Here is a 23,028-nt window from a genome sequence, read left to right on the forward strand (position 1 = left end):
ATATTGTTTTATTTGTTTTTTGTATATGTATTTCAATACAAATTTACCTAATTTTATGTGTATTTTGTATATTTATTTTCATATAAATTTAAATTATTTATTTTTATTTTTTTATATAGTTTTATTCAAACTTAGGTTATTTTATGTGTATTTTGTATATTTATATTCATAAAATACACATTCTTTTATTGACATTTTTATTTTTTTATTTGACACGAACTTACATTATTTAATGTGTATTTTGTATATATATATATATATATATATATATATATATATATATATATATATATATATATATATATATATATATATATATATATATATATATATATAAATATATATATATATATATATATATATATATATATATATATATATATATATATATATTTATTTATATATATATTTACTCGTATTTACATCATATCATGTGTATTTTGTACATATATATTTCTATAGAAATCTACGTTATTTTATGTGTATTCGTATATATTTTTTGAAACCAATTTACATTGTATTTTTGTATAAATTTTTATATAAATTTTCGTTACCTTATTTGTATTTTGCATATTTATTTTCCTACATATATACGTTCTTTTATCGCAATTTTGTTTATTTATTTTGACACGAATTTACATTATTTGAGGTATATTTGGTATATATATTTTTATACTTATTTACATCATTTTATATGTATTTTGTATGTATATTTTCATAGGAATTTAGTCTATTTTATGAGTATTCGTATATATATTTTGATACAAATTTACATTATTGATGTGTATTTTGCAAATATATTTCAATACAAATTTACTTTATTGTATGTGCATTTTGTATATTTATTTTAATATAAATTTTATTATTTTATATATATTTTTGTATATATATTTTTATACAAATATGCTTTATTATATGGGTATTTTGCATCTTTATTTTCATACAAATTTACATTATTTTATTGATATTCTGTTTATTTATTTTGATACGATTTAACATTATTCTATGTGTAGTTTCTATATACAAATTTACACTATTTTATTAATATTCTGTGTATTTATTTTGATACTATTTTACATAATTCTATTTAATGTGTATATATATATATATATATATATATATATATATATATATATATATATATATATATTTATATATATATATATATATATATATATATTTATATATATATATATATATATATATATATATATATATATATATATATATATATATATATATTATACAAATTTACGTTATTTTAAGTGTATTTTGTTATGTATATCAAAACAAATTTACCTAATTTTATATGTATTTTTTTTTTATTAATCTCATACAAATTTAAATTTTTTTTGTGTATTTTTGTATATAGTTTTGTACAAATTTACGTTATTTTATGTGTATTTTGTATATCTATTTTCATACAAATACACATTCTTTTTTTGATTTTTTGTTTTTTTATTTTGACACGAATTTACATTATTTAATGTGTATTTTGTATTTATATTTTTATACGTATTTACATCATTTCATGTGTATTTTGTATATATATTTCTATAGAAATCTACGTTATTTTATGTGTATTCGTATATATATATATATATATATATATATATATATATATATATATATATATATATATATATATATATATATATATATATATATATATATATATATATATATATATATATATATATATATATATATATATATATATATATATATATATATATATATATATATATATATATATATATATATATATATATAAATATATATATATATATATATATATATATATATATAAAAACAAATTTATATTGTTTGATGTGTATTTTTGCATATTTTTTCAATACAAATTTACCTTATTGTATGTGCATTTTCTATATTAATTTTAATACAAATTTAATTATTCTATGTGTATTTTTGTATATGTATATATATGCTTTATTTTATGGGTATTTTGCATCTTTATTTCCAAACAAATTTACATTATTTTATTGATATTCTGTGTATTTATTTTGATATGATTTTACATTATTATATGTGTATTTTGTACATGTATTTAAATAAAAATTTAACTAATTAGATGTGTATTTTGTATATCTATTTTCATACAAATTGAAACAATTTTTGTGTATTTTTGTATATATTTTTATACATATTTACATTATTTATTGTATATTTTGTATATATATTTTATGCAAATTTACATTATTTTATGCGTATTTGTATATAATATTTTCATACAATTTTATATTATTTAATGTGTATTTTGAGTATGTATTTCAATTCAAATTTGCCTAATTTTATCTATAGTTTGCATATATATTTTCAAAGAAATTTAAATTATTTTTGTGTACATTATTTTATGTGTATTTTGTATATGTATTTCAATACAAATTTACCTAATTTTATGTGTATTTTGTATATTTATTTTCATACAAATTTAAATTATTTTTGTGTATTTTTGTATATAGTTTTATACAAATTTAGGTTATTTTATGTGTATTGTGTATATCTATGTTCATGCAAATACACATTCTTTTATTGATATTTTGTTTATTTATTTTGACCCGAATTTACATTATTTAATGTGTATTTTTTATATATATTTTTATACGTATTTAGATCGTTTCATGCGTTTTTTGTAAATATATTTCTATATAAATCTAAGTTATTTTATGTGTATTCGTATATAGATTTTGAAACATCTACACTTTTATGTGTATTTTGCATATTTTTTTCAAAACAAATTTACCTTATTGGGTATGCATTGTGTATATTAATTTTCATACAAATTTAATTATTCTATGTGTATTTTTGTATGTGTATTTTTATAAAAATATGCTCTATTTTATGGGTATTTTTAATCTTTATTTTCATACAAATCTACATTATTTTATTGATATTCTGCTCATTCATTTTGATACGATTTGACATTATACTATGTGTATTTTGTATATATTTTTCATACAAATTTACGTTATTTTATGTGTATTTGTTTATATATTTTGACACAAATCTACAATATTTTATGGGTATTTTGTATATATATTTCAAAAGAAGTTTACGTAGTTTCATGTTTATTTTGTATATCTGTTTTCATACAAATTCAAATTATTTTTATGTAATTTTGTATATATTTTTATACAAATTTTAGTTATGTAATGTGATTTTTGTAAATTTATTTTCATTCAAATATATATTATTTTATTGGTATTTTGTTGATTTATTTTGAAATGAATTTACATTATTTTATATGTACTTTGTATATATTTTTTTATATGCATTTACTTTATTTAATATTTATTTTGAATATATTTTTTTATACCAATTCTTGGTATTTTATGTGTATTTGAATATATATTTTCATATAAATAGACATTATCTTATGTGTATTTTGTACATATATTTCATTACAAATATGTTTTTTTTGTATATTTATTTCATTAAATTTTAAATTATTTTATGTGTATATTTGTATTTGTATTTAAGTTATTTTATGTGTATTTTCTATATATATTTTTATTCAAAAATATCATTATTTTATTGGTATTTTGTTAATTTAATTCGAAAAAAATTTAGATGATTTCATAGGTATTTTGTATGCATATTTTTAAACGCATTTACATTATTTAATGTGTGTTTTGAATATATATTTTTATGCAAATTTACTTTATTTTATGTGCATTTTTGTACATATATTTTTATAGAAATTTCCGTTCTTTTATGTGTATTTTGTATATGTTTTCTCATACAAATTTACATTATTTTATTGGTATTTTGTTTATTTATTTTGATACGAATTACATTATTATATGTGTATTTTGTAAATATTTTTTATACGCATTCACATTATTTAATGTGTATTTTGTTTATATATTTTTATACAAATTTACGTTATTATATGTGTATTTGTAAATATAGTTTGATACAAATTTACATTATTTTATGTATTTTGTATATATATATTTCAATTCAAATTTAGCTTATTTTAAGTGTATTTTGTATATTTATTTTCATACAAATTTAATTACTTTTGTGTATTTTTGTATAAAATTTTATACAAATTTGCGTTATTTTATGTGTATTTTGTATATTTTTATTTATACAAATACTCATTCTTTTATTGGTATTTTGTTTATCTATACTGATACCAATTTACATTATTTTATGTGTACTTTGTGTACATTTTTTTATACGTATTTACTTCATTTTATGTGTATTTTGTATATATATTTTTTTTAGAAATCTTCGTTATTTAGTGTATTCGTATATATATTTTGAAACAAATTTACATTGTTTTATATGTATTTTGCATATCTATTTCAATACAAATTTACCTTAATGAATGTGCATTTTGTATATTTATTTTAATACAAATTTAAATATTTTATGTGTATTTTGGTATATATATATATTTAAAAAAAAAAAGCGTTATTTTATGGGTATTTTGCATCTTTATTTTCATACAAATTTATATTTTTTTATTAATATTATGTGTATTTATTTTGATAAGATTTAACACTATTCTATTTGTGTTTTGTATATATTTTTTTCATTCATATTTGCATTATTTAATGTGTATTTTGTATATATATTTTATACAATTTTACGTTATTTAAAGTGTATTTGTTTATATATTTTCATTCAAATTTACATTATTTTATGTGTATTTTGTATATGTATTTCAATACAAATTTACCTAATTTTATGTGTATTTTGTATTTTTATTTTCATACAAATTTAAATTATTTTTGTGTATTTTTGCATGTATTTTTCATATATAATTTTTATAGACATTTACCTTTTTTGATGTGTATTCGTATATATATTTTGAAATAAATTTACATTGTTTTATGTGTGTCTTGCATATCTATTTCGAAACAAATTAACCATATTTTATGTGCATTTTGTATATTTATTTAAATACAAATTTAATTATTTGATGTGTGTTTTTGTATACATATTTTAATAAAAATATGCTTTTTTATGGGTATTTTGCATCTTTATTTTTATACAAATTTACATTATTTTATTGATCTTCTTTGTATTTATTTTGATACGATTTTACATTATTCTATGTGTATTTTGTATGAATTTCATTTTACATATTTGCTTTATTAAATGTGCATTTTCTATATATATTTTATACAAATATATGTTACTTTATGTGTATCTGTTTATACATTTTCATACATATTTACATTATTTTATGTGTATTTTGTAAATGTATTTCAATAAAAATTTACCAAATTTTATGTGTATTTTGTATAACTATTTCCATACAAATTGAAATTATTTATGTGTATTTTTGTATATATTTGTATACAAATTTTAGTAATTTTATATATTATTTTGAATATCTATTTTCCTACATATATACATTCTTTTATTGAAATTTACTTTATTGAATTTGAGACGAATTTACCTTATTTTAGGTGTATTTTGTATGTATATTTTTATACGTATTTACATCATTTTATGTGTATTTTGTATATATATTTTCATAGAAATTTCCTTTATTTTATGTGTTTTCGTATATATAATTTAATACAAATTTACATTATTTTATGTGTATTTTGCATATCTATTTCATTACAAATTTACCTTATTGTACGTGCATTTTGTATATTTATTTTCATACAAATTTAATTATTTTATGTATATTTTTGTATATATATTTTTCTACAAATATTCGTTATTTTATGGGTATTTTGCATCTTTATTTTTATAGAAATTTACATTATTTTATTGATATTCTGCTCATTTATTTCAATACGATTTTACTTTATTCTATGTGTATTTTGTATATATTTTTCATACATTTTTCCATTATTTAATGTGTATTTTGTTTATATATTTGATACAAATTTACATTATTTAATGTGTATTTGTTTATATATTTTGACACAGATTTACAATATTTTATGGGTATTTTGTTTATATATTTCAAGAGAAATTTACCTAGTTTTAATGTGTATTTTGTATATCTATTTTTATTTAAATTCAAATTAGTTCTTGGTATTTTTTTTTATATTTTAAAACAAATTTTAGTTATGTATTTGTATTTGTATTTTCATACAAATTGACATTATTTTATGAATATTTTTTACATATATTTCATTACAAATTTACCTTATTTTATGTTTATTTTGTATATTTCTTTCATTCAATTTTAAGTTATTTTATGTGTATATTTGCATTTGTATTTCGGTTATTTTATGTGTATTTTCTATATATATTTTCATCCATAATTACATTATTTTATTGGTATTTTTTAAAATTTAAATCGATACGAATTTAGATTATTTCATAGGTATTTTGTATACATTTTTTAATACGCGTTTACATTATTTAATGTGTGTTTTGTATATATATTTTTATGCAAATTTACTTTATTTTATGTGCATTTTTGTACATATATTTTAATGGAAATTTGCGTTATTTTATGTGTATCTTGTATATGTTTTCAAGTACAAAGTTACATTAATTTATTGGTATATTGTTTATCTATTTTGATACGAATTACAGTATTATGTGTGTATTTTGTACATATTTTTTGTATACGTATTTAAAGTATTTAATGAGTATTTTGTTGATATATTTTTATACAAACTTACATTATTATATGTGTATTTGTATAAATATTTTGATACAAATTTACATTATTTTATGTATTTTGCATATATATTTAAATTCAAATTTTACGTGTATTTTGTATATCTATTTTCATACAAATTTAATTACTTTTGTGTATTTTTGTATATAGTTTTATACAAATGTACGTTATTTTATGTGTATTTTGTATATTTATATTTATACAAATACACATTCTTTTATTGGTATTTTTTTTTTTTTTTTGATTCGAATTTACATTATTTTATATGTATTTTGTATACATTTTTTTATACATATTTACTTCATTTTATGTGTATTTTGTATATATATATATTTTTTTAGAAATCTACGTTATTTGATGTGCATTCGTATATATATTTTGAAACATATTAACATTGTGTTATATGTATTTTTGCCTATTTCTTTCAATACAAATTTACCTTATTGTATGTGCATTTTGTATATTTATTTCAATACAAATTTAAATATTTTATGTGTATTTTGTTATATATATTTTTATAAAAAATGCGCTATTTTATGGGAATTTTGCATCTTTATTTTCATACACATAAATAATTTAAATTTGTATGAAAATAGATATACAAAATACACATATAAGTAGTTAAATTTGTATTTAAATACATGTGCAAAATACACATAAAATAATGTATATTTGTATGAACTGAAAATAAATACTCATAAAGTAACGTACATTTGTATAAAATATATATACAAAATACACATAGAATAATGTAAAATCGTATCAAAATAAATACACAGAATACAAATAAAATAATGTAAATTTGTATGAAAATAAAGATGCAAAATATCCATAAAATAAAGCATATTTAAAAAAAATACATATACAAAAATACGCATAGAATAATTAAATATGTATTAAAATTAATACTCAAAATGCACATACAATAAGGTAAGTTTGTATTGAAAGAATATGCAAAATACACATAAAACAATGTAAATTTGTTTAAAAATATATATACGAATACACATAAAATAACGTAGATTTCTATAGAAATATATATACAAAATACACATGAAATGATGTAAATACGTATAAAAATATATATACACAATACACATTAAATAATGAAAATTCGTGTCAAAATAAATAAACAAAATATCAATAAAAGAATGTGTATTTGTATGAAAATAGATATACAAAATACACATAAAATATTGGAAATTTGTATAAAACTCTATACAAAAATACACAAAAAATTATTTAAATTTGAATGAAAATAAATATACAAAATACACATAATATTAGGTAAATTTGAATGAAAATATATAAACAAATACACTTAAAATAACGTAAATTTGTATGAAATATATATAGAAAATTTACATTAAATAATGTAAATATGTATGAAAATAATATATACAAATAAAAAATAAAATAATGTAAAATAGTATCAAAATAAATAAACAGAATATTAATAAAATAATGTAAATTTGTATGAAAATAGAGATACAAAATACCCATAAAATAACGCATTTTTTATAAAATATATATATACCAAAATACACATAAAATATTTAAATTTGTATTAAAATAAATATACAAAATGCACATTCATTAAGGTAAATTTGTGTTGAAATAGATATGCAAAATACATATAAAACAATGTAAATTTGTTTCAAAATATATATACGAATACACAAAATAATGTAGATTTCTATAAAAATATAAAACAAAATACACATAAAACAAAGTAATTACGTATAAAAAAATGTATACAAAATACACATAAAATAATCCAAGTTGGTATCAAAATAGATAAACAAAATATCAATAAAAGAATGATTATTTGTATAAATAAAAATATACAAAATACACATAAAATAACGTAAATTTGTATAAAACTTTGTACAAAAATACAAAAAATTAGTTAAATTTGTATGAAAATAGATATACAAAATACACTTAAAATAACCTAAATTTGAATTGAAATATATATACAAAATTCATAAAATAATGTAAATTTGTATAAAATATATGTACAAAATACACATTAAATAATGTAAATTTGTATGAAAATATATATACAAATACACATAAAATAACATGAATTTGTTTAAAATTTGTATCAAAATATATACGAATACACACAATAAAATAACTTAAAATTTTTATTAAAATATATATACAAAATAAACATAAAAAATGTAAATACGTAGAAAAATATATATACAAAATACTCATAAAATAACTAAAATTTGTAAAAAAATATATACAAAAATACAAAAAAATAATTGAAATTTGTTTGAAAATAGATATGCAAAATACACATAAAGTTAGGGAAATTTGTATTGAAATACATATACAAAACACACATAAAATAATGTAAATTTGTATGAAAATATATAAACAAATACACATAAAATAACGTAAATTTTGATAAAATATATACACAAAATATACATTAAATATTTTAAATATATATAAAAATATATATACAAAATACTGTTAAATAATATATAAATATTGTTAAATCGTATCAAAATAAATAAACAGAATATCAATAAAATCATGTAAATTTGTATGAAAAAAAGATGTAAAATACTCATATAATAACGCATATTTGTATAAAAATACATATACAAAAATACATATATAATATATTTTATAAAAATTTACGTTATTTTAAGTGTATTTTGTATATATATAACAATACAAATCTACCTAATTTTATGTGTATTTTGTATATTTATTTTCATACAAATTTAAATTATTTTTGTGTATTTTTGTATGTAGTTTTATACAAATTTACGTTATTTTATGTGTATTTTGTATATCTATTTTCATACAAATACACATTCTTTTATTGATATTTTATTTATTTATTTTGACACGAATTTACATTATTTAATGTGTATTTTGTATTTATATTTTTATACGTATTTACATCATTTCATGTGTATTTTGTATATATATTTTTTTAGAAATCTACGTTATTTTATGTGTATTCGTATACATATATTGAAACAGATTGACATTGTTTTATGTGTATTTTGCATATTTTTTCAATACAAATTTACCTTATTGTATGTGCATTTTGTGTATTAATTTTAATACAAATTTAATTATTCTATGTGTATTTTTGTATATGTATTTTTATAAATATATGCTTTATTTTATGGGTATTTTGAATCTTCATTTTCATACAAATTTACATTATTTTATTGATATTCTGTGTATTTATTTTGATTCGATTTTACATTATTCTATGTGTATTTTGTATATATATTTTATAAAAATGTACGTTATTTTGTGTATTTGTTTTAATTTCATACAAATTTACATTATTTTATGTGTATTTTGTACATGTATTTAAATACAAATTTAACTAATTATATGTGTATTTTGTATATCTATTTTCATACAAATTGAAACTATTTTTGTGTATTTTTGTATATATTTTTATACAAATTTTCGTTATTTTATTTGTATTTTGTATATTTATTTTCCTACAAATATACGTTCTTTTATCTGAATTTTGTTTATTTATTTTGATACGAATTTACATTAATTTAGATGTATTTGGTATATATATTTTTATACTTATTTACATCATTTATATATATTTTTATAGAAATTTACTCTATTTTATGTGAATTCGTATATATATTTTGATACACATTTACATTATTGATGTGTATTTTGCATATCTATTTCAATACAAATTTACTTTATTGTATGTGCATTTTGAATATTTATTTTAATACAAATTCAATTATTTTATGTGTTTTTTTATATGTATATTTTTATACAAATATATGTTATTATATAGGTATTTTGCATCTTTATTTTCATACAAATTTAAATTATTTTATTGATATTCTGTTTATTTATTTTGAAACGATTTTACATTATTCTATGTGTATTTTGAATATATATTTTTATACATATTTACGTTATTTAATGTATATTTCGTATATATATTTTATGGAAATTTACGTTATTTTATGTGTATTTGTTTATATATTTTCATACAATATTACATTATTTAATGTGTATTTTGTATATGTATTTCAATTCAAATTTGCATATCTATTTGCATATCTATTTTCAAACAGATTTAATTTTTTTGTGTGTATTTTTGTATATATTTTTATACAAATTTTAGTTATTTTACTTGTATTTTGTATATATATTTTCCTACAAATATACATTCTTTTATTGGAATTTTGTTTATTGATTTTGATACGAATTTACTTAATTTCATGTGTATTTTAAATATATATTTTTCTACGTATTTACCTTATTTCATGTGTATTTTGTATATATATTTTCATAAAAATTTATGTCATTTTATTTTGTGTATTCGTATATGTTTTGATACAAATTTATATTATTTTATGTGTATTTAGCATATCTATTTCAATGAAAATTTACTTAATTGTATGTGTATTTTGTATATTTATTTTAATACAAATTTCATTATTTTATGTGTATTTTTGTATATATATATTTTTTAAATATGAGTAATTTTATGGGTATTTTGCATCTTTATTTTCATAAATTTTTACATTACTTTATTGATATTCTGCATATTTATATTGATACAGTTTTATATTATTCTAGGTGTATTTTATATATATTTTCCTTACATATTTACATTATTTTATGTGTATTTTGTATATATATTTTTCTACGTATTTACATTATTTTATGTGTATTTTGTATATATATTTTCATAAAAAATTACGTTATTTTATTGTGTGTATTCGTATATATTTTGATACAAATTTTATACAAATTCATGTTCTGATATGTGTATTTGTATATATATTTTCATACAAATTTATTATATTTTATGTGTATTTTTACATATACTTCATTACAAATCTACCTTATTTTATGTTTATTTTGTATATTTATTTCATTCAACTTTAAATTATTTTATATGTATATTTGTATTTAGGTTATTTTATGTGTATTTTCTATATATATTTTCATCCAAAATTACATTATTTTATTGGTATTTTCTTAATTTAATTCGATGTGAATTTAGATTATTTCATAGGTATTTTGTATACATTTTTTTTTTCTCATTTACATTATCTAATGTGTGTTTTGTATATATATTTTTATGGAAATTTGCTTTATTTTATGTGCTTTTTAGTACATATATTTTTATAGAAATTTGCGTTATTTTATATGTATTTTGTATATGTTTTCTCACACAAATTTACATTATTTTATTAGTATTTTGTTTATTTCTTTTGATACGAATTACATGATTATATGTGTATTTTGTACATATTTTTTTATAGGTATTTACTTTATTTAATGTGTATTTTTTTATATTTTTTAAACAAATTTACGTTATTATATGTGTATTTGTATAAATATTTTGATACAAATTTACATTATTTTATGTATTTTGTATATATATTTCAATTCAAATTTAGCTTATTTTATGTGTATTTTGTATGTCTATCTTCATACAAATTTAATTACTTCTGTGTATTTTTGTATATAGTTTTATATAAATTTACGTTATTTTATGTGTATTTTGTATATTTATATTTATACAAATACACATTCCTTTATTGGTATTTTGTTTATTTATTTTTATACGAATTTACATTATTTTTTATGTATTTTGTATACATTTTTTTATAAGTATACAAAATGCACATATAATAAGGTAAATTTGTATTGAAATAGATATGCAAAATACATATAAAACAATGTAAATTTGTTTCAAAATATATATACGAATACACATAAAATAACGTAGATTTCTATAAAAATATGTATACAAAATACACATAAAATGAAGTAAATACGTATAAAAAAATGTATACAAAATACACATAAAAAAATGTAAATTCGTATCAAAATAAATAAACAAAATACCAATAAACAAATGTGTATTTGTATAAATATAAATATGCAAAATACACATAAAATATCGTAAATTTATATAAAACTATATACAAAAATACACAGAAGTAATTAAATTTGTATGAAAATAGATATACAAAATACACACAAAATAAGCTAAATTTGAATTGAAATATATATACAAAATACATAAAATAAAGTAAATTTGTATCAAAATATGTATACAAATACGCTTATAATAACGTAAATTTGTATAAAAATATATAAACAAAATACACATTAAATAATGTAAATACGTATAAAAAATATGCACAAAATACACATATAATCATGTAATTCGTATCAAAATAAACAAACAAAACACCAATGAAATAATATAAATTTGTATGAGAAAACATATACAAAATACACATAAAATAACGCAAATTTCTATAAAAATATATGTACAAAAATGCATATAAAATAAATTTGCATAAAAATATATATACAAAACACACATTAGATAATGTAAATGAGTATAAAAATATGTATACAAAATACCTATGAAATAATCTAAATTCGTATCGAGTTAAATTAAGAAAATACCAATAAAATAATGTAATTTTGGATTAAAATATATATAGAAAATACACATAAAATAACCTAAATACAAATACAAATATAAACATAAAGTAATTTAAAATTGAATGAAATAAATATACAAAATAAATATAAAATAAGGTAAATTTGTAATGAAATATATGTAAAAATACACATAAAATAATATAAATTTGTATGAAAATATATATATATAAATACACATTAAATAACATGAATTTGTATAAAATTTGTATCAAAATATATACGAATACACACAATAAAATAACGTAAATTTTTATGAAAATGTATATACAAAATACACATAAAATAATTTAAATACGTAGAAAAATATATATACAAAATACACATAAAATAATGTAAATATGTATAAAAAGGTATATACAAAATACACATAGAATAATGTTAAATCGTGTCAAAATAAATAAACAGAATATCAATAAAATAATGTAAATTTGTATGAAAATAAAGATGCAAAATATCCATATATTAATGCATATTTGCATAAAAATATATATACAAAAATACATATAAAATAATTAAATTTGTATTAAAATAAATATACAAAATGCACGTATAATAAAGTAAATTTGTATTGAAATAGATATGCAAAATACACATCAATAATGTAAATTTGTATCAAAATATATATACGAATACTCATAAAATAGAGTAAATTTCTATAAAAATATACATACAAAATAGATATACAAAATACACATATAACTAGTTAAATTTGTATTTAAATACATGTACAAAAAACACATAAAATAATGTAAATTTGTATGAAATGAAAACAAATACACATAAAATAACGTACATTTTATATAATATATATATACAAAATACACATAGAATAATGTAAAATCATATCAAAATAAATACACAGAATATCAATAAAATAATGTAAATTTCTATGAAAATAAAGATGCAAAATACCCATAAAATAAAGCATATTTTTATAAAAATACATATACAAAAAAACACATAGAATAATCAAATTTGTATTAAAATTAATATACAAAATGCACATACAATAAGGTAAATTTGTTTAGAAAAAATATGCAAAATACACATAAAACAATGTAAATTTGTTTCAAAATATAAATACGAATACACATAAAATAACGTAGATTTCTATAGAAATATATATACAAAATACACATGAAATGATGTAAATACATATAAAAATATATATACAAAATACACATTAAATAATTTAAATTCGTGTCAAAATAAATAAACAAAATATCATGAAAAGAATGTGTATTTGTATGAAAATAGATATACAAAATACACATAAAATAACCTAAATTTGTATAAAACTATATACAAAAATACACAAAAATAATTTAAACTTGTATGAAAATAAATATACAAAAAACACATAAAATTTGGTTAATTTGTATTGAAATACATATACAAAATACACATAAAATAATGTAAATTTGAATGAAAATATATAAACATATACACTTAAAATAACGTAAATTTGTATCAAATATATATACAAAATACACATTAAATAATGTAAATATGTATAAAAAAAATATATACAAAACACGAATAGAATAATGTAAAATCGTATCAAAATAAATACACAAAATATTAATAAAATAATGTAAATTTGTATGAAAATTAAGATGCAAAATTCCCATAAAATAACGCATTTTTTATAAAAATATATATACGAAAACACATAAAATATTTGATTTTGTATTAAAATAAATAGATATACAAAATACACATAAAATAAGCTAAATTTGAATTGAAATATATATACAAAATACATAAAATAATGTAAGTTTGTATCAAAATACCTATACAAATACACATATAATAACGTAAATTTGTAAAAAAATATATAAACAAAATACACATTAAATAATGTAAATACGTATAAAACAATATGTACAAAATACACAAATAATCATGTAATTCGTATCAAAATAAATAGACAAAATACCAATAAAATAATATAAATTTGTATGAGAAAATATATACAAAATACACATAAATAAGCAAATATCAATAAAAATATATATAATATAACATATTTTTATACATATTTAAAATATTTAATGTATATTTTGTATATATATTTTATCCAAATTTACGTTATTTTATGTGTATTTGTTTATATATTTTCATACAAATTTACACTATTTTATGTGAGTTTTGTATATGTATTTCAATACAAATTTGCCTAACTTTATGTGTATTTTGCATATCTATTTTCAAACAAATTTAAATTATTTTTGTGTATTTTTGTATACATTTTTATACATATTTTAGTTATTTTATTTGTATTTTGTATATATATTTTCCTACAAATATACATTCTTTTATTGGAATTTTGTGTATTTATTTGTTACGAATTTACATTATTTTATGTGTATTTTGTATATATATTTTTGTACGTATTTAAATTATTTTGTGTATTTTATATATACCTTTTCATAAAAATTTACGTTATTTTATTGTGTGTATTCGTATTTGATAGAAATTTTACACAAATTTATATTAATTTATGTGTATTTTTACATATATTTCATTACAAATTTACCTTATTTTATGTTTATTTTGTATATTTATTTCATTCAATTTTAAATTATTTAATGTGTATATTTGTATTTGTATTTAGGTTATTTTATGTGTGTTTTCTATATATATTTTTATCCAAAATTACTTTATTTTATTGGTATTTTCTTAATTTAACTCGATACGAATTTAGATTATTTCATAGGTATTTTGTATACATATTTTTATACTCATTTACATTATCTAATGTGTGTTTTGTATATATTTTTTTATGCAAATTAATTTTATGTGCATTTTTGTACATATATTTTTATAGAAATTTGCGTTATTTTATGTGTATTTTGTATGTTTTCTCATACAAATTTACATTATTTTATTGCTTTTTTGTTTATTTATTTTGATACGAATTACATGATTATATGTGTATTTTGTACATATTTTTTTTATACGTATTTACATTACTTAATGTGTATTTTGTTAATATATTTTTATACAAATTTACGTTATTATATGTGTATTTGTTAAAAATATTTTGATACAAATTTATTTTATGTATTTTGTATATATATTTTAATTCAAATTTAGCTTATTTTGTGTGTATTTTGTATATCTAATTTCATTCAAATTTAATTACTTGTGTGTATTTTTGTATATAGTTTTATACAAATTTACGTTATTTTATGTGCATTTTGTATATTTATATTTATACAAATACACATTCTTTTATTGGTATTTTGTTTATTTATATTTGTACCAATTTACATTATTTTATGTGTATTTTGTGTACATTTTTTATACGTATTTACACATGTATTCACACAATGTATTCACACATTGTTTTATGTGCATTTTGCATATTTTTTCAACACAAATTTACCTTACTGTACGTGCATTTTGTATATTAATTTTAATACAAATTTAATTATTTTATGTGTATTTTTGTATATGTATTTTTATTAATATATGCTTTATTTTATGGGTATTTTGCATCTTTATTTTCATACAAAACTACATTATTTTTTTTGATATTCTGTGTATTTATTTTGATACGATTTTACATTATTCTATGTATATTTTGTATATATATTTCATACAAATGTACGTTATTTTATATGAATTTGTTTTCATTTCATACAAATTTACATTATTTTATGTGTATTTTGTACATGTATTTAAATACAAATTTAACTATTTATATGTGTATTTTGTATATCTATTTTCATACAAATTGAAATTATTTTTGTGTATTTTTGTATATATTTTTATTCAAATTTTCGTAATTTTATATGTATTTTGTATATTTATTTTCCTACAAATATACGTTCTTTTATCGGAATTTTGTTTATTTATTTTGATTCGAATTTTCATTATTTTAGGTGTATTTGATATATATATTTTTATACTTATTTACATAATTTTATATGTATTTTGAATATATATTTTCATAGAAATTTACTCTATTTTATGTGTATTCGTATATATATTTTGATACAAATTTATATTATTTATGTGTATTTTGCATATCTATTTCAATACAAATTTTCTTTATTGTATGTGCCTTTTGTATATTTATTTTAATTCAAATTTAATTATTTTATGTGTATTTTTGTATAAATATTTTTAAACAAATATGCGTTATTATATTGGTATTTTGCATCTTTATTTTCATACAAATTTACATTAGTTTATTGATATTCTGTTTATTTATTTTGATACGATATTACGTTATTCTGTGTATTTTGTATATATATTTTGAGACATATATACATTATTTAATGTATATTTTGTATATATATTTTATGGAAATCTACGTTATCTTATGTGTATTTGTTTATATATTTTCATACAAATTTACATTATTTTATGTGTATTTTGTATATGTATCTCAATAAAAATTTGCCTAATTTCATGTGTATTTTGCATATCTATTTTCAAACAAATTTTAATTATTTTTGTGCATTTTTGTATATATTTTTATACAAGTTTTAGTAATTTTATTTGTATTTTGTATATATATCTTCCTTCAAATATACATTCTTTTAGTGGAATTTTGTTTATCTATTTTGATACGAATTTACATTATTTTGTGTGTATTTTGTATATATTTTTCTATGTATTTACATTATATTATGTGTATTTTGTATATATATTTTCATAAAAATTTACGTTATTTTATTGTGTGTATTCGTATATATTTTGATAAAAATTTACAGTATTTTATGTGTTTTTTGCATATCTATTTCAATAAAAATCTACCTTATTGTATGTGTATTTTGTAGATTTATTTTAATACAAATTTAATTATTTTATGTGTATTTTTGTATATATATTTTTTTAAATATGAGTTATTTTATGGTTATTTTGGATCTTTATTTTTATAAATTTTTATATTACGTACATATCTTTTATACGTATTTACATTATTTAATGTGTATTTTGTTTATATATTTCTATACAAATTTACGTTATTATATGTGTATTTGAATATATATTTTGATACAAGTTTATATTATTTTATGTATTTTCTATATTTAATTCAATTCAAATTTAGCTTATTTTATGTGTCTTTTGTATATCTATTTTCATACAAATTTCAATATTTTTGTTTATTTTTGTATATAGTTTTATTCAGTTTTACGTTATTTTATGTGTATTTTGTATATTTATATTTATAAAAGTACACATTCTTTTATTGGCACATTGTTTATTTATTTTGATACGAATTTGCATTATTTTATGTGTATTTTGTATACATTTTCTTATACGTATTTCCTTCATTTTTTGTGTATTTTGTAAATATATTTTTATAGAAATCTACGTTATTTTATGTGTATTCGTATATATATTTTGAAACAAATTTACATTGTTTTATATGTATTTTGCATTTCTTTGTCAATACAAATTTACCTTATTGTATGTGTATTTTGTATATTTATTTTAATACAATTTTTTTTTTTTATGTGTATATTTGTATATGTATTTTTTTTAAAAATTCGTTATTTATTGGGTATTTTGCTTCTTTATTTTCATACAAATTTACATTATTTTGTTAATATTTTGTGTATTTATTTTGATACGATTTTACATTATTCTATTTTTGTTTTGTATATATTTTTTATACATATTTACATTATTTATTTTTGTATTTTGTATATATATTTTATACAAATTTACGTTATTTTAAGTGTATTTGTTTATGTATTTTTATTCAAATTTACATTATTTTATGTGTATTTTGTATATGTATTTCAATACAAATTTACCTAATTTTATGTGTATTTTGTATATTTATTTTCATACAAATTTAAATTATTTTTGTGTATTTTTGTATATAGTTTTATACAATTTTAGGTTATTTTGTGTGTTTTGTATATCTATTTTCATAGAAATACACATTCTTTTATTGATATTTTGTTTATTTATTATGAGGCGAATTTACATTATTTAATGTGTATTTTGTATATATATTTTTATACGTATCTACATCATTTCATGTGTATTTTGTATATATATTTATATAAAAATCTACGTTATTTTATGTGTATTCGTATATATATTTTGAAACAAATTTACACTGTTTTATGTGTATTTTGCATATTTTTTCAATACAAATTTACCTTATTGTATCTGCATTTTGTATATTAATTTTAATACAAATTTAATTATTCTATGTGTATTTTTGTATATGTATTTTTTTTTAAATATGGTTTATTTTATGGTTATTTTGCATCTTTATTTTCATACAAATTTATATTATTTTATTGATATTCTGTGTATTTATTTTGATGCGATTTTACATTATTCAATGTGTATTTTGTATATATATTGTATACAAATGTACGTTATTTTATGTGCATTTGTTTTCATTTCATACAAATTTACATTATTTTATGTGTATTTTGTACATGTATTTAAATACAAATTTAACTAATTATATGTGTATTTTGTATATCTATTTTTATACAAATTGAAATTATTGTTGTTGTTTTTTTGTATATATTTTTATACAAATTTTCGTTATTTTGTGTGTATTTTCTATATTTATATTCCTACACATATACGTTCTTTGATCGGAATTTTGTTTATTTATTTTGAAACGAATTTACATTATTTTAGGTGTATTTGGTATATATATTTTTATACTTAATTACATCATTTTATATGTTTTTTTTATGTATATTTTCATAGAAATTTACTCTATTTTATGTGTATTCGTATATATATTTTCATACAAATTTACATTATTTATGTGTATTTTGCATATCTATTTCAATACAAATTTACTTTATTGTAAGTGCATTTTGAATATTTATTTTAATACAAATTAAATTATTTTATGTGTATTTTTGTATATATATTTTTATGCTAATATGCGTTATTATATGGGTATTTTGCGTGTTTATTTTCATACAAATTTACAATATATTATTGATATTCTGTTTATTTATTTTGATACGATTTAACATTAATCTATGTGTATTTTGTATATATATTTTTTTATACATATTTACATTATTTAATGTTTATTTTGTATATATATTTTATCCAAATTTACGTTATTTTATGTGTATTTGTTTATATATTTTTATACAAATTTACATTATTTTATGTGTATTTTGTATATGTATTTCAATACAAATTTGCCTAATTTTATGTGTATTTTGCATATATATTTTCAAACAAATTGAAATAATTTTTTGTGTATTTTTGTATATTTTTTTATACAAATTTTAGTTATTTTATTTGTATTTTCTATATATATTTTCCTACAAATATACATTATTTTATTTTTTTTATTTATTTTGATACGAATTTACATTATTTTATGTGTATTTTGTATAAATATTTTTGTACGTATTTAAATTGTTTTATGTGTATTTTGTATATTCATTTTCATAATAATTAACGTTATTTTATTGTGTGTATTCGTATATAATTTGTTACAAATTTTATACAAATTCATTTTATTTTATGTGTATTTGTATATATATTTTCATACAAATTTACATTATTTCATGTGCATTTTTACATATATTTCATTACAAATTTACCTTATTTTATGTTTATTTTGTATATTTATTTCATTCAATTTTAAATTATTTTATGTGTATATTTGTATTTGTATTTAGGTTATTTTATGTGTATTTTCTATATATATTTTCATCCAATTACATTATTTTATTGGTATTTTTTAAATTTAATTCGATACGAATTTAGATTATTTCATAGGTATTTTCTATACATATTTTTATACGCATTTACATTATTTAATACGTGTTTTGTATATTTATTTTAATGCAAATTACTTTATTTTTTGTGCATTTTTGTACATATGTTGTTATTGAAATTTGCGTTATTTTTTGTGTATTTTGTATATGTTTTCTCATACAAATTTACATTATTTTATTTGTATTTTGTTTATCTATTTTGATACGAATTACATGATTATTTGTATATATTGTATATATCTTTTTATACGTATTTACATTATTTAATGTGTATTTTGACAAATTTGTATAAAAATTTTGATACAAATTTACATTATTTTATGTATGTTGTATATATATTTCAATTCAAATTTAGCTTATTTTATGTGTATTTTGTATATCTATTTTCGTACAAATTTAATTACTTATGTGGATTTTTGTATATAGTGTTATATAAATTTACGTTATTTTATGTGTATTTTGCATATTTATAGTTATACAAATACACATTTTTTTATTAGTATTTTGTTTATTTATTTTGTTACGAATTTACATTATTTTATGTGTATTTTGTATACATTTTTTATACGTGTTTTCTTCATTTTATATGTACTTTGTACATATATTTTTATAGAAATATAAGCTATTTTATGTGTATTCGTATATATATTTTGAAACAAATTTATATTGTTTTATATGTATTTTGCATATCTCTTTCAATACAAATTTATCGTATTGTATGTGCATTTTGTATATATATTTTGATACAAATTTATATTATTTATGTGTATTTTGCATATCTATTTCAATACAAATTTTCTTTATTGTATGTGCCTTTTGTATATTTATTTTAATTCAAATTTAATTATTTTATGTGTATTTTTGTATAAATATTTTTAAACAAATATGCGTTATTATATTGGTATTTTGCATCTTTATTTTCATACAAATTTACATTAGTTTATTGATATTCTGTTTATTTATTTTGATACGATATTACGTTATTCTGTGTATTTTGTATATATATTTTGAGACATATATACATTATTTAATGTATATTTTGTATATATATTTTATGGAAATCTACGTTATCTTATGTGTATTTGTTTATATATTTTCATACAAATTTACATTATTTTATGTGTATTTTGTATATGTATCTCAATAAAAATTTGCCTAATTTCATGTGTATTTTGCATATCTATTTTCAAACAAATTTTAATTATTTTTGTGCATTTTTGTATATATTTTTATACAAGTTTTAGTAATTTTATTTGTATTTTGTATATATATCTTCCTTCAAATATACATTCTTTTAGTGGAATTTTGTTTATCTATTTTGATACGAATTTACATTATTTTGTGTGTATTTTGTATATATTTTTCTATGTATTTACATTATATTATGTGTATTTTGTATATATATTTTCATAAAAATTTACGTTATTTTATTGTGTGTATTCGTATATATTTTGATAAAAATTTACAGTATTTTATGTGTTTTTTGCATATCTATTTCAATAAAAATCTACCTTATTGTATGTGTATTTTGTAGATTTATTTTAATACAAATTTAATTATTTTATGTGTATTTTTGTATATATATTTTTTTAAATATGAGTTATTTTATGGTTATTTTGGATCTTTATTTTTATAAATTTTTATATTACGTACATATCTTTTATACGTATTTACATTATTTAATGTGTATTTTGTTTATATATTTCTATACAAATTTACGTTATTATATGTGTATTTGAATATATATTTTGATACAAGTTTATATTATTTTATGTATTTTCTATATTTAATTCAATTCAAATTTAGCTTATTTTATGTGTCTTTTGTATATCTATTTTCATACAAATTTCAATATTTTTGTTTATTTTTGTATATAGTTTTATTCAGTTTTACGTTATTTTATGTGTATTTTGTATATTTATATTTATAAAAGTACACATTCTTTTATTGGCACATTGTTTATTTATTTTGATACGAATTTGCATTATTTTATGTGTATTTTGTATACATTTTCTTATACGTATTTCCTTCATTTTTTGTGTATTTTGTAAATATATTTTTATAGAAATCTACGTTATTTTATGTGTATTCGTATATATATTTTGAAACAAATTTACATTGTTTTATATGTATTTTGCATTTCTTTGGCAATACAAATTT

Source organism: Eriocheir sinensis, unplaced genomic scaffold (genome assembly GCF_024679095.1).
Source record: "Eriocheir sinensis breed Jianghai 21 unplaced genomic scaffold, ASM2467909v1 Scaffold57, whole genome shotgun sequence".
NCBI classification, from domain to species: domain Eukaryota; kingdom Metazoa; phylum Arthropoda; class Malacostraca; order Decapoda; family Varunidae; genus Eriocheir; species Eriocheir sinensis.